The sequence below is a fragment of the Mya arenaria genome, chromosome 8 (genome assembly GCF_026914265.1).
Source record: "Mya arenaria isolate MELC-2E11 chromosome 8, ASM2691426v1".
NCBI lineage: Eukaryota > Metazoa > Mollusca > Bivalvia > Myida > Myidae > Mya > Mya arenaria.
In genome coordinates, this window is record NC_069129.1 from 15,793,649 (window position 1) to 15,807,758 (window position 14,110).

Sequence of the window (14,110 nt, forward strand, 5' to 3'; positions counted from 1 at the left end):
ACAGTTGTAAAAGATTGGATCCAGATTTGTAAACATTTGTATCAAGGATGTGTAATTTTTAATCCAGATCGTGATAGATTGGATTCTTTGTCCTGCATGTTTTTCATGGTGCTTGATTTGGGATTGATGTGATATGATTTTGCTGATTGCTTCTCTTTAACATACATTTGACTCGGGGAAACGACTAGTTTCTTGGTTATGAACAATTATCTATTGATTGAAGAATTAATAAGTTTCTGTTATACATATTTGTAGTTCTTTTACCTAAAGTGACACTCGTATTTAAAATCAATACATACACTTGTATAAGAAATAGGGCTGTAACGTGTACCCGAGTAATCGCGAGTCAAAGCAAAATATTTGACACAAATACTCGCCAGGGCTAAGATCGCTGGATCGCGATTCAAGTTCAAAATTAACTAAAAGAATAAATAAAAATGATTTAATTCAATTCCAGCAATTATTGTGGCTTTTTAAAAAAAAAATTATATAATGCATTGTTTATCCGAAATGTCCGAAATACGTTACACTGACGCAACCGGAAGTTAATTCATACAGAGCTAGCATTCAATTCAGTGCGCGGTGTTCGAATGAAGAATGCTTCTTGTCAAGGTTTTAAGGGAATATAATGTTTTAAAAAGAATACAAATATAGAAATAAGAAATAAAAATTCAAAGGGCATTAAAGAAATTATAAAGAGAAGATCTACAATAATAAAATAGAATGCGAAACTTATGTACAGCTTTCATTTATTTTCGTCTGCATTTCAAAGTCAACATGGCACCCCCGTCAACAAAAACATCAAATCCAGCGCTATATAGAAATGAACCAGCATTCTATACTTCTAAATTCTGGAAATATTTTGGGTTTGATGTAAAGGATGACAAAAATGTAAAAACTAAACAAAAATGAAGCTTTTGTTATACCTCTATTTTGCATTTACTTTCAAAATATGTATTGCTTTATATAACCAAGTGAATCGTGGATCGCAAGTCAAAGATCGCGATTCGAATCGGATCGCCTTTTGTCCGGCGATACACAGCCCAAATTAAGAAACATAAATTTTGAGTGATAAACCTTAAACTACTTACTAAATAAAGCATTTATGAAAAAAATTCTGATAACAAGATTTAGACAGTGAATTTAATAGCTGAAAACGCCCAAATATTAAATGATTGATGGGTTCTTAACGTATTACAGTATTCAAAATCGTCTCAGAAGGTAGAAATACTGTGTTTTTTGCACTTTTCTGTCAAATTAAACACGGTTTCCTTTATCCGAGCTATTGTTTTCAATATTTATTCATCCTTTTCGGTAAATTAAAGCAATTGCATTAATTGTGATACATCTTCTTTGGTAGTAAGAGTGCATCTTTAAGACTTCATTCGTTTCTTCGTCATTTACCTGTGGAATTTAAATTATTGTTACTGCAAAACCTTATTATATAGTTATTTTTTTTTAAATATTGCACATCAAGTGAACACATTTTGATTAATTGTATTTAAAAAGGGTATTTACCTCTCATTTTGTACCGGTACCTAGCTGTATAATTATCAACGAATGTTTAGGACAATCTTTATCACTTAGGCCACTACTTTTATATAAATTGGTTTACAAAACCGGCGGGTCTAATTTTCCGAAAAGTACAAAAAAAATAAAAAAATGAATTTCACTATTTTTTTCAAAATTATTTTCCCGACCGTATTGATTTTGGTGCGAAACGAAAGAAAAACGCACAGATAAGAGTACGAATGCAGTAGATCTCGACTGGTTTGTTGTTCCGTGGCCGTATTTGCCAATTTATAGTGATAGCATGTGAGCCAGTCAACTGTTATGGCAGCGCTGATGGCAATGGCGGAATTGACGATAGCAGTCATTCTTTGTGTGAAATAATTAATTAAAATATGCGGGAGTTGTTAAAATAACAATAGCAATTAACATTGGCAAATTTAACAGCCGACACAAACAATAACTGTCACGTGGTTGTTGTTATTCCCCGCCAATTTAGGTCATGAAAATATTGTTGTTTATAGATAAAAAATAAAATTGTCAGCGGCTGCCATCGAATTAGTAGACACAAATATCTGTAAATTATGTGTGAGAAAAACATTTTATAACATTTTATGGTTAAATATCAAATAACAGTGCACTAAGTGTGAGTGGTGAAATCGAAAGTAAACTTTCTACGTTGACACCGGTGACCTAGTTTCACAAGTTCGGTCGATGGTGTTTATGGATTTGAAATCACAAAATGGTTTGGAAATACTTGTTATTGAGTCAATGTTAAGCTTGTGTTTATTCTAGATTACATGTTTATTCATGTTTGGGTTAATAGTAGAGTAAAAACAATGAAAGAGTTGAACACATGTCTCAATGACATTTTAATACTAATGCCAAGAGTTGTGTGCAAAACATTTAGATAAAATAACACGGAAAACTATTTTGAATAAGTCCATTTCAATTTGTAATGAACTTGACATTTCTCTATAAATGAGATTTGTTGTTGTAACCAAGGAATACTCTTAAAAATGAAAAATAAACAAGCATGAAGTATAGATGCTCTGTGAACTCGTGTAGACACAAAATGGCGGAGTTGGAAGAAGATGAAAATATCCGATACATAATTATGGATTTCTCTGTTACTATCATTGGTACATAAAGTTAAGTCACATACTAGATTTATTATTTTGTTATGTGATTTTTATGTACTGATGTGGTAATTTGCTGCAAGATTTGAATTTGAAATGGATTTGGTGAACATCCCATGGTAAATATCCCGGTCCGAAAATATCCGAACTTAGCATGGATCGAGTTACACACAACTAGGACCCACCATGGTAAAGGTTATTAAAACTCAAATCTAGGTCTAGTTTGGTTTTTAGTTTTTCAGGAATTGCTTTCACAAAGTTAAAACTCAAATGTCTTCATAAAATGTTACTTCCTTATTTACAAAATTGGTAATTATTTCACTTTATTGGCATTTTCCAATATTGAAATAACTGAAACAATGTTTAGAAAATAGTATGTATTGTTTTAATACAGTGCAATTTTTTGTATTTTAATGCGTAAAATTGCCTTCTCTTTTTTTCAATTTAATATTGTTCAGTTTAGTGTTCTGCATTCACTTTTGCTTTAACATACCCTTGAAGCTCAACAAATGTCTTGCTGAGTGATATTCAATGTATCTTTGATAAAAAGTGTAGTTTATACATGTAAACATGTTTTATAGTCAATTTCATTGATGTTTTATATGCACAGTATGTAAGATTTAAACTGTGTGTTTAATTAGAACTTTGAAACTTTGAGTGTATTAAAACATGCATTAATAGCAGTTTAAAAATTTAAAATGTCATGTAAATGATATAAATTTTCAATGTTTTTATGTTGTTCTCTGATTTTTACCCTTCAAGAGTATGTTTTGTGACTTTTTTCCTTTTTTTTTCTTTTTTTTTTTTCGACCGCCCGGTGGACATTTTTCCCAAAAATTCTTGTAAACCAAAAAATAAAAAAGGAGTGGCCTTAGTCATAATATGCAATATGGTGCAACCTTTTCTATTTCCCTTCTCATTAAAGTCCATAGAATTTCTTTTAAAAAGATAAGTATATCAGTTCGTCCCATTCTTATTTTTAGAAAAGATTCTCATTAATTCCACATGCCACATTTTCAAAGGATAATATCGGAAGTATTTAAATGCAATTAAAGTTTGACAGATATCGCTTAGGGAAAATTATCGTTAATAATATGTTCAATAATGTGTTAAGCTTTTTCAATTATTTCTGAACCGAACGAAAAGTCGTCTATATTTCGGCGACAGAGGACTACAATCGGCTGGATATGTCCTTACATTCCGGGGTAGAATGAGCGATAGGATCATGCATTTGCTACTTTTTGTATCTTAGCTAGATTTGATCAGTGCATGGTTTAAATTTAAATGATGAAAATCAGACCTGGATTTCGTCGGATGTGCGAATCTATTTGGTATGTCATTTCATCGTTTTACATTTATTTTTGAATCATAAAACTTAAAAAAGAACATGATCTTTTTTGCTGTTATTTGTTCTGATCTTTTTGGCTATTATAACTAATTTATGTTTAACAAATTCCATTACACATTATAATGATAATTCATTAACATAACAGGTTATATTCTGATAATCAATAGTGTGTTTCTGTATTGTTCTCTCTTATATTCGCCGATTATAGAATACATACTACTATAACATATACACTTATAGATATGCGTTAATATGCTGTTCCTCTTAAAGCTGTTTTGTTATATACAGATGTCAAAATTATTGTATTTGTTACGACGGAACAAAGGCGTCTTAATGTATTGAATACGATGTGTAACTTTGTTAATAGCCGTTTATTCACAAAACAGAACAAAAACACAAATTTGAGTCCGTGGGGTCAAGTGAGGTCAAGTGAACGTTTTAAATGGTCTTTCAACCCCGATGTCACCTATTTTAGGGTTATAAGACACGGATGGGGGCTTCATAATACCTAGGGGCGGTGCGCTGGGCTCCAACAAATCACCTACTATGACTCCTAGCTTGCAAACGACACCCAAAACTTTTAACAGCGTCTCGAGTTTTTTTGGGTTAACTTTTAAAACCTTTGTGACTGTGTTTTGTTAGTTTTTGTTTGTGTTCTCCCGTGAAAAGTTCTTTGTTGGATAGCTTGCATAATTGGACTACAATGGGTATGTTATTGCTTTAATACATTAAGCAAATTCGATCAAACTTTACGTTTTTAGAAAGGTATAGAAGCAAATATGTTCTAACAGTTATGTTAAACCAAACTTCGAGTCAGTATTAATTGTTACAGTGTAAGCTAAATTGGACATTGTAGAATTTGAAATTTGCTTAAATACCTGATATCATCCTGCTTGAAACCCAAATCTACTGAGTTATATTATGGAATAGCGGATATATGGAGAGGAACCTGCCATGCCCCACCTACTAATATCCAAAGAATGTTTTCTACCGATATCGGTTGGCAATATCATACACAAAAATTCACCATTTCAAACTTAAATTAGTCGCGGAGGGGGAGGGACCGAATCCCTCCACCCTCATATAAACCATATATATTTCGGTTCTGGGTAGGGTGAGGGGATGGCAAATGCTCTCTCTCTCTAAAACTGAAATGTGAACAGCTCTTGTAAGATACAAAGAACTTCTATTTATCCATCAACCCGTTAAAACTGTAGCCACTGTACGCAAGCAACCTGTTAAGGACGTGTGTATCACCGCCCAATGTTTAGGGTGATACCTCGTAAGTTTGTCAAATTTGTGCATATTTGCTACATTAAGCAAAGCTTAGATAAGACTGGTCACAGTATCACCCATTCTTTACTAATGACGGGCTACATTTCACACCCGTTATCGGCGGTATCCGTCGCATTCCTTTCATATGGGCGCTAGTGTTTTGATGGGCTATCTCAGCAAGGGTCTATCGGGGCTGATTAAAGGATATACTTTGGGCCCACAATGGAACAATTAAATGTAACCGTGATATTTATAGAGCCCCTGCGACCTTTGTTGCGTCGTCAACTATGGGGATCAATTGAACTCGCCGCAAACGCTTCGAAGTTCTTGTAATATGTCGGTAATACTCTTAACTTATCCTAAGATGCCTTCTTTTCTTCATCAATTCAGTAACACGAACATTCATGAAAAAAAATACTACCTCTTTAGCAAGACAAATGCATGCAAGAGTTCTCGTACCGAAACGGCTATTCTAAAATACACAACCTCGTTATTTTGAAGAGGGTTTTTTTTTTTTTTTTTTGGGGGGGGGGGGGGTCCGGTAAATTCGAGGTTAAAGGCCACTTAATAAATGTCCTATATTTTTTTTTATAGTGATTTGACCAATTTGCACGCGAAATTAAACTGATGTTAGTGAGTGCAAGTGTTTCCAACCACAAACTATTTAGCTTCAAAATCGACAAGAATGGAAAAAGCCAGTGGTCTGATATAATAACCGGGCTTTCATTCATTGTCATGTGTAAATAATTGAAAAAACAACGCATGTTACACTGAGTAGTCACTTCCTAAATGGTAATATTTGTCTTCTAGGCAACGGATTTAGACTGCACTTCATTTTTACCAAAATCGAATATAATCCATCCATATCTGATTAATTTTGATTGACCCTGCTGTATTCTTTAAATCTTATCGCGTTAGATGTGTTATGGTTCCGCTCAGTGGTAATAATATCAGGGTGGCGGTCTCTGACCAAGACATAATGAAGACCCGACTTATCACTGATGAGGTCACCATATCTTCCATAGTAGACAATAGGCGTATCTCCGAAATCTGTCAAACTGTAGCCGCTCTAGTTGCCACATCTAGCACTAGTTGAGATTAATCGGCTTATCGTTTCATAAGGTTATATCATAACTACAATCATGAAGAGATAGCGTCGATTAAGGTTTTAGGATTTTTTTATTATTCGTCTGCGTTTTAGAAATTGAAATATTCATTCTCTTCTATTTTGAGCAGTTGTATTGTTTGTTTGAAACAGGCAAAAACGGACGGTTTGTCTTCCAGATCAATGTTTCTACGGGTTCCTCATTTCTATGAATATGGATATAATTTACTACTTCACTGATTCAAGATTTGGTATGTGAACTAATTGCATTATATTTTGTTAGAATTGTTCTATTCTTTTCTGAATAGGTAACTGCTTAAAAGCCCTCGTGGAATCCCAACTAACGTTGGTCGTCTTTATAGATAATTCTGCATTGCACATTATAAACCTACATGCAAATGGGTCAACATTCAACTGATCACATTTAAAAGCAAATATATATGTGCTGACCATCTCGATGATTGCTGATTTTTTTTCTGTTTCTTTCATATACTTATATTTTCATAATAATACAGGTGATTAATTATATTCAGTTTGTCGTTTGCAACATATCATTGTTTATTCAACTGTTCCTTGAAATGGAATGGTCCCTCATGATCTTCTTATTTTAAACGTAATACATAACTTCACCTGTGTCACCCAAGCCTGCCATTATGTCACCTAATAATATGAGAATTACTCTTGATATGTATCAAAAGATTCATAACTATTTACTAACAAGCTCATGTTTTGAATGTTTATAGTCTGTGTGAAGAAGTTAACAAGTAGCTATACAATAGTTTTGTCGTGTGCCTTGAAAATACCACAACATCCCCTTCAATAGCATTCTGGTAAAGTCAGTTATGTTTCTTAAGAATACGTCCATTATCTCTTTTTAAAGATATGTCTTGCTTTTAATTCTTATATTTCATGTTTACAAGAGTTGAAAATACAGTCACGCATTAAGAAAATACCCATATAAGCACAACGCTATTTGAAGAATGCATTCTCATACATTTATAAGATGTACATTTATGTAACGATGTATGTCCGTCTTTATCCATCCATTCGTCGGTCCGTCTGTTTGTTCATATTCATTTTATTTTTATTTCATATATACACGTATATATATAGTATAAATGATTGTCACTAATTTTAGCAAACTTAATCTTTAAATTTAATTTGAACGATCTTAAATATAAAAAAAATATATGAAATATCCGTCCGTCTGTTCGTTCGTATACAAACTTAATCGTTTAATTTAATTTGAATGGTTGTAGATAGAACAAATATGTATGTAATAACCGTCCGTCTGGTCCGTTCATATGCATTATTTCACTTCAGAAATATATCATTAAAATGACCTTAACTGATAAGTACTTGTAATACCGATTTTATGTTCATTAATAGGACCAGTACTAATCACGTTAATTCCCTAATCTAATCGTATTAACTTAAAATTGTAACCAATTAATTTAAACGGACAATTAGACCTGGTAATCTGTGAATGTACTGCAATTGATTACTTTGATTCTAAATCTGATATTTACAACGACGCCTGTAAATCATGTTTTCCAGACTTGTATAGCTTTGTGGTCAGAAAATTTTGCATTTAAGTTCCCTTAAAAACTTTTGTTTCGATTTTCTAATGGGTTAAGTCTGGGACGATTATAGGGTTTTACGGAATACGGGCTAATTTCTGTGTGACAATGTTGTTTTCCGATCGTTATTCTGAACGCATTGGAAAGTTGGATTATGACAGAGGATGCAAGGATAGATTTGAACATAAGGTAATTAAAAGTACCGTTGTTGCTTATTAATAGATTCAACAAATATTTTGTTCAATATTTATTCATCTTCCACGTTATACATTTGATAACATACCATATCGTGGCTGGCTCAGGGTTTGATGCTCTGGTGAGTTTTATTTTAGAATATGCACCCCTCCATATCGGAAACCGAAAACAACCCGTATTATGCCGAGAAATAATTCCTTAAAATGTAATAGCTAGATAACATGAATTCAAATCTTAATGATTAAGAATAGGCGGAGTGAGCGTAGCGCAATAGCCCTTCTTAATCGTTCAGATTTTAATTCATGTTATCTTAATGACTGACGCATTGGCAATGTAAACTCTGACGCAGGCATTGTATATTGGATGAGTGGCAGTAGGCGGACCTTTAAACACCCGCGGAAGTTGAGGTTGAAATTCTTAATGATTAAGCCAAATACTTAATGATTGCCTATCTGCAATTTCATTGGCTGAAAATGTAGGTTTTATTCTAAGGACTTTTTTTGCCTTCCAGATGATATATGTAACAAGATGAGATAAAGGGTGGCTTAAAAAAAAATAGGTGTGTGTGTGGTGGTGGGGGGGGGGGGGGGGGCGTATTTTTAAATGCAAAAAGAGATAAGTGACGTTATCAAGAATAGCAAAACAACATCAGCAAAGATACAAGTAATCATTACTTGCAGTAGATTTTATGTGCAACAAAGATACCGAAACAACTCTTTTTTTAAGTTTCAATAACTTTAAATTTTGAAAAGATATACATCGCAAATATATAAATAATAATAAATCAGCGTCATGTCTAACGCATTTTATGTAATCTGAATACGTAACAAAATCCACCGAGTCCGTTGTTCATTCCGCAACATGTTACAGTTTCTTATTCAACTCAATCGCTTCAAAAACAATTAGTGCAATTATACTTGTAATAGTGTGGTCACATATTGAACCTCAGTGCAATAGGGGGACGCGGGGGCGGCTCCAGGATTTGACGAAGGAGTGAGCGTAGCTTAGGGGCGTATCCTTTTATCTAGTGCCCCTCCCTCCGAACCTAAATCTATTTTGCTGAAAGTGTTGGCAGGGTGTTTAGGGATTTTTTTTAACATTTTTGAGTTAAAAATGGCTTTTTAGGGAACTCCCCCGATTTTGTTTAACAATTTTTAGTCCAAAAAAAGTGCATTTGGGGTAGATTTTATAACTTTGTTCAACTATATTGAATTAAAAAGTAAACGTGGACTGTTTTTTTTTTTGGGGGGGGGGGCGGGTTGCGCCACCCCCACACTGGATCCGCTAGTGGGACGAAATGCAAAATCACTCAAATGATTCATTTTTTAGACCGCTTTAGAATCATGTATTCGTCACATTAAATAATCATTAAAGAGTAAAATTAGTAAATAGAATAATTGATTGATACTATATATAACTAAAGCTACATATGTTTTTTTACATAATGAAGTGTTTTGTTATTTTTACACAGGGACGATATGTGTAATCACTCCCATAACCGATAAGAAAGTAGCATCTTATCAATTAACAATATCGTTAAATAATAATGTGCATTCATATTAATGAAACATATTTTTGAATATGCACTGAGTACATCAGTTACAATTTATTTTATTATTTCGAAGCCATATGACAATGTTTGAACTGCTATTGATTCTGTCATACAATCGGGCTATCTTCATTGTCACCGCAAGGAACTCACAACCATAGGTTCATATTGTGGAATTGATTAACGTTTGCGTCTTAATATTTTGTGGCATTTCTTACAATTGATGTTTATGAAATGAGTAAAAGTCCGGCTTCATGTGAGAAGAACGTTCAAGGTAAGCTAATTTGTTAACTTTGTTAAAAATCAAATTGAAGCAATATTTAGAACTCATTTTTACGGCATTTGTTAGAAGTTTTTTGCACTAGTTCAACTGAAATTGTGGGTTTGATTCGAGCTAAACTGAATCACACTGGTTAATGCTGAAACATCGAGGTATTGATTGGACCTTGTGGCTTAAGGTGGAGTTGCACTTAGTGGCATAAGTTAGAGCTTAGCATGGTGACATTGGTTTAAGCGTAACTTTGTGACAATGGAAGACCTGAACAGTGTGGCATTGGTCATAGTTAAAACGTGGGACATTGTTTATTGGTCACGGACAAAAATGTACCACTGGTCATTTGGTCAGAGTTTAACTGTATGCCAATTGTGTTGAACTAATGTGTGACATTGGTCAGGGTTTAAATGTATGACATTGTTTAGAGTTTTAATGTGTGACTTTGGTCAGAGTTTAGCTATATGATATTGGTCAGAGTTTAACTATATGACATTAGTCAGAGTTTAACAGTGTTACATTGGTCAGAGTTGAACTGTGTTACAATGGTCAGAGTTTAACTGTGTTACATTGGTCAGCGTTTCAATGTGTGACATTGGTCAGAGTTTAAATGTATGACATTGCAGAGTTTTGAAATTCGCTAGAGTTGAATTGTGTCGCAATGGTTGAATTTAAACTGTGTGACATTGGTAGAGTTAAAATTAGTTCAAGTTCAATATTATGGCATTAGTAAGAGCATAACAATGTGACAATTGTTAGAGCTCAACTAAATTTAGAGGCTTAGGTATGTATAAACATTATGATATAACTTAGAGCTTAGGAATGTGGCAATGGTCGATGATTGTTTAAAATTGACTTAAAATGAACCGTGTGCCATCTATAAGAGCTAAACTTTGTGTCGATAGTAAAAGCTCAACATTGTATCAATAGTAAGAGCTCAAAAATGGGTCAATAGTAAGAGCTCAAAAATGGGTCAATAGTAAGAGCTCAACATTGTATCAATAGTAAGAGCTCAACATTGTATCAATAATAAAAGCTCAACAATGTGTCAATGGTGACAGCTAAACCATCATTGTGTCAATAGTGAGAGCTCAACAATGGGTCAATAGTAAGAGCTCAACAATGTGTTAAAGGGAAGAGGTCAACATTTTATTAATAATAAGAGCTCAACAATGGGTCAATAGTAACAGCTCAACATTATGTCAATAGTATAAACTCAACATTGTGTCAATAGTAAGAGCTCAGCAGTTTGTCAATAGTAAGAGGTCAACATTGTGTCAATAGTAAGAGGTCAACATTGTGTCAAAGGTAAGAGATCAACATTGTGTCAATAGTTAGAGCTCAACATTGTGTCAATAGTAATAGCTCAATAATGTGTAAATAGTAAGAGCTCAACCTTGTGCCAATAGTAAGCGCTCAACAAAGTGTCAATAGTAAGAGGTCATTAATGTGTCAATAGTAATAGCTCAACAATGTGTCAAAAGTAAGAGCTCAACATTGTGGCAACAGTTAGAGCTCAACATTGTGCCAATAGTAAAAGCTCAATAATGTGTCAATAGTAGGAGCTCAACATAATGCCAATAGTAAGATCTCATTAACGTGTTAATAATTAGAGCTCAACATTATGTCAATAGTAAGAGCTCAACATTGTATCAATAATTATAGCTCAACATTTTGTCAATTGGAAAAGCTCAACATTGTGTCAATAGTTAGAGCTCAACATTGTGCCAATAGTAAGCGCTCAGCAATGTGTCAATAGTAAGAGGTCATTGATGCGTCAATAGTAAGAGCTCAAGAATGTGTCAATAGTAAGAGCTCAACATTGTGCCAATAGTAAGAGCAAAATAATGTGTCAATTGTAAGAGCTCAACATTGTATCAATAGTAAGATCTGAGTATTGTGTCAATAGTAAGAGCTGGAGAGTGTTTTAATCTCATCGATATGACATTGGTAGAAATAAATCAGTTTGACATTAGATAAAGCTCAGTTAGAGGTCAAATGCATTGGTTGGAACTGAACTTATTTACTTTTCAATACCGATAGATTCAGCTTTAAAGTTGATGTTTTATGGAATTAGCTAGTTTAAGGCTAAAGTAACTCGCTCATGGTTTGTAAATGCACTTTTTTTAATAACGAAATAAAGTGTGGCAGATCACAAGGAGTGTTAAAACAGGAATATAAAAGCTGGAACCCTTCAGCAAATGTTGATATTTGCTCAAATATCGTCTTTGAAGGCCAAAATTTTTATAAGCGTTAATAACGCGATTGAAAATTAATTACAGCTGTGCTGTTGCGTGATTGGTTGATTGACAATATCACGTGATGTTATCAATGTATCCTTAACAGGTCAACATAACACATTCAATAAAGTATCGGTGGTCGTGTGGATAAGCAGGCTGTTTTCTTTTTTTTCTTGACTAAACCGGCGTGGGTTCGAACCCCACTAAAACCATAATATTTTTTATGCGAAAACTGTAGTTTTTTCTGCAATTTCGATATCATAGAGTAAAATAATGGTAACACCAAGTGTTTTAGATGCATTACCGGAAAAACTAATTTTGGTCCAAAAACATGAGCGAGTTACTTTAAGCCTTTGACAGCAATTTGTTTTTGCCTTGAATATTTAAGTGGTTATCAGTACGTTACTGCTTTGATCAATGATTATAGTGTAGCATGCAATCCTTTTTAAGTTTCTTTGTTTCAAAAGGATAATACTTGCGAACCTTATATTGATATCTTAAGCGTTGTCAGGGAGTTCAAAAGAATTTGAGACGTCTAGTTATGATTTAGATCGGTAATTCAAATCAAGGATGAATTTTGCACATAAGCTTTGATTTATTAGGGCTGAAAGCAGCTCACACACAAAGAAGTGCAGTACTCATTGTGTGTGGTTCGATTTTCTGGATTGTGCAAAAATGACGCTAATTAACATTGTACAATACGGAGGTTAATACGAGAATGTTATTCTAAAATCGTTAAGAACATCTTTGACATTTTCTGTGTGAGCATTAAAAAATATAATGTATATTGAAATGTAGCAGTTCGCATAAGTCACTGTGTGTATGTGTAGGCTAATGTGGATTGAGGATTATTAAAATGTTCACTTTCTGTTTTCTGTATAACGTTTAAATATACACTAATATAAATATACTTATACTTCAACTCCGCAAAACAGGACACACTTGTCGGAGTTTTAATGACCAGTGCCTTAATAGTCTTGAAGTACAGCTAGTTATTGAGGAACGTATTATATTTCTTTGTGCAAACAATTAAAACAAGACTGGAAGTGTTTAGCTCTAATACTCGATATTTCAACAAGAAAGTCAAATCACAGATTTAAGGTTGATAACCACTACCAAGGTAGAACTGTACACATTGGTATAAAACTGCTTACAAATGCAAACAAATTAAGGACACATTTTGCGGTTTCACGAGCTGTAGTAACCTTATCAGGTGAACATGTTCCCCAAAAGAAGAAAAACACATGAGTTTAAACAACTTTAAACGGCAGATCATTTTATACGTAACGATGGTTTTATTATGAATTCACTTCACAGTCTAATAGCGATTACATATTGATGGTTAATGCTGTTAGGATGTGGTTGGATCAATAGTGTGGACTCAAAATTCTATTTGTGGAGGAAATGCATCATAAAAGGAGTTAATACCATCTGAAAAGAAACACCGAAAATATCTAACAAAGTGCATGTTAAAGATATTTCAGCTTTGTGAACACATGAGATACATACATTATATTGCAACAATAGAAATAATAACAGAGGATAGAAAACTTGACAACTAAATACAGGGAAAAAAACTTATCGTGCATAATGGAATAAGAGAAGACCGTGAATAGAAAATTACTTTAACCAGGATGACTTTCTGAACGCTCGGGTGAACGGTAATACGGCTGTATGTTTCTAAATGATATACCGTACCAAACGATCTGCCAAGTGAGATGAACGAGCTGATTGCAAGATGTCTGGCAAACCCTTTAACGAATATAGCTATTATTGCAAACAAAATGAAACTGACTTGAAAACAAAAGTTGAAAACGAAACTACGAAACAGACACTGGCCAGTGTATAAGGGATCCGATTGACTTCATCAACCATAAAGGTGAGCTAGTACATTTATGC

At 33.6% G+C, this 14,110-nt stretch overlaps 1 protein-coding gene across 2 annotated transcripts in view; it reads left to right on the forward strand.

Moving 5' to 3' along the window:
* Window positions 1–3,848: 3,848 nt before the first annotated feature.
* LOC128243807 (uncharacterized) overlaps window positions 3,849–14,110 on the forward strand; it is a 49,602-nt gene continuing 39,340 nt past the window's right edge. Inside the window, exon 1 of one of the 2 annotated variants that reach the window (XM_052961764.1) lies at window positions 3,849–3,979. The gene's annotated coding sequence lies outside the window, so the exon portion shown is untranslated. Of the gene's footprint in view, window positions 3,980–13,265; window positions 14,091–14,110 lie in introns of those variants that run through there. The other variant, XM_052961761.1, reaches the window with a different exon arrangement.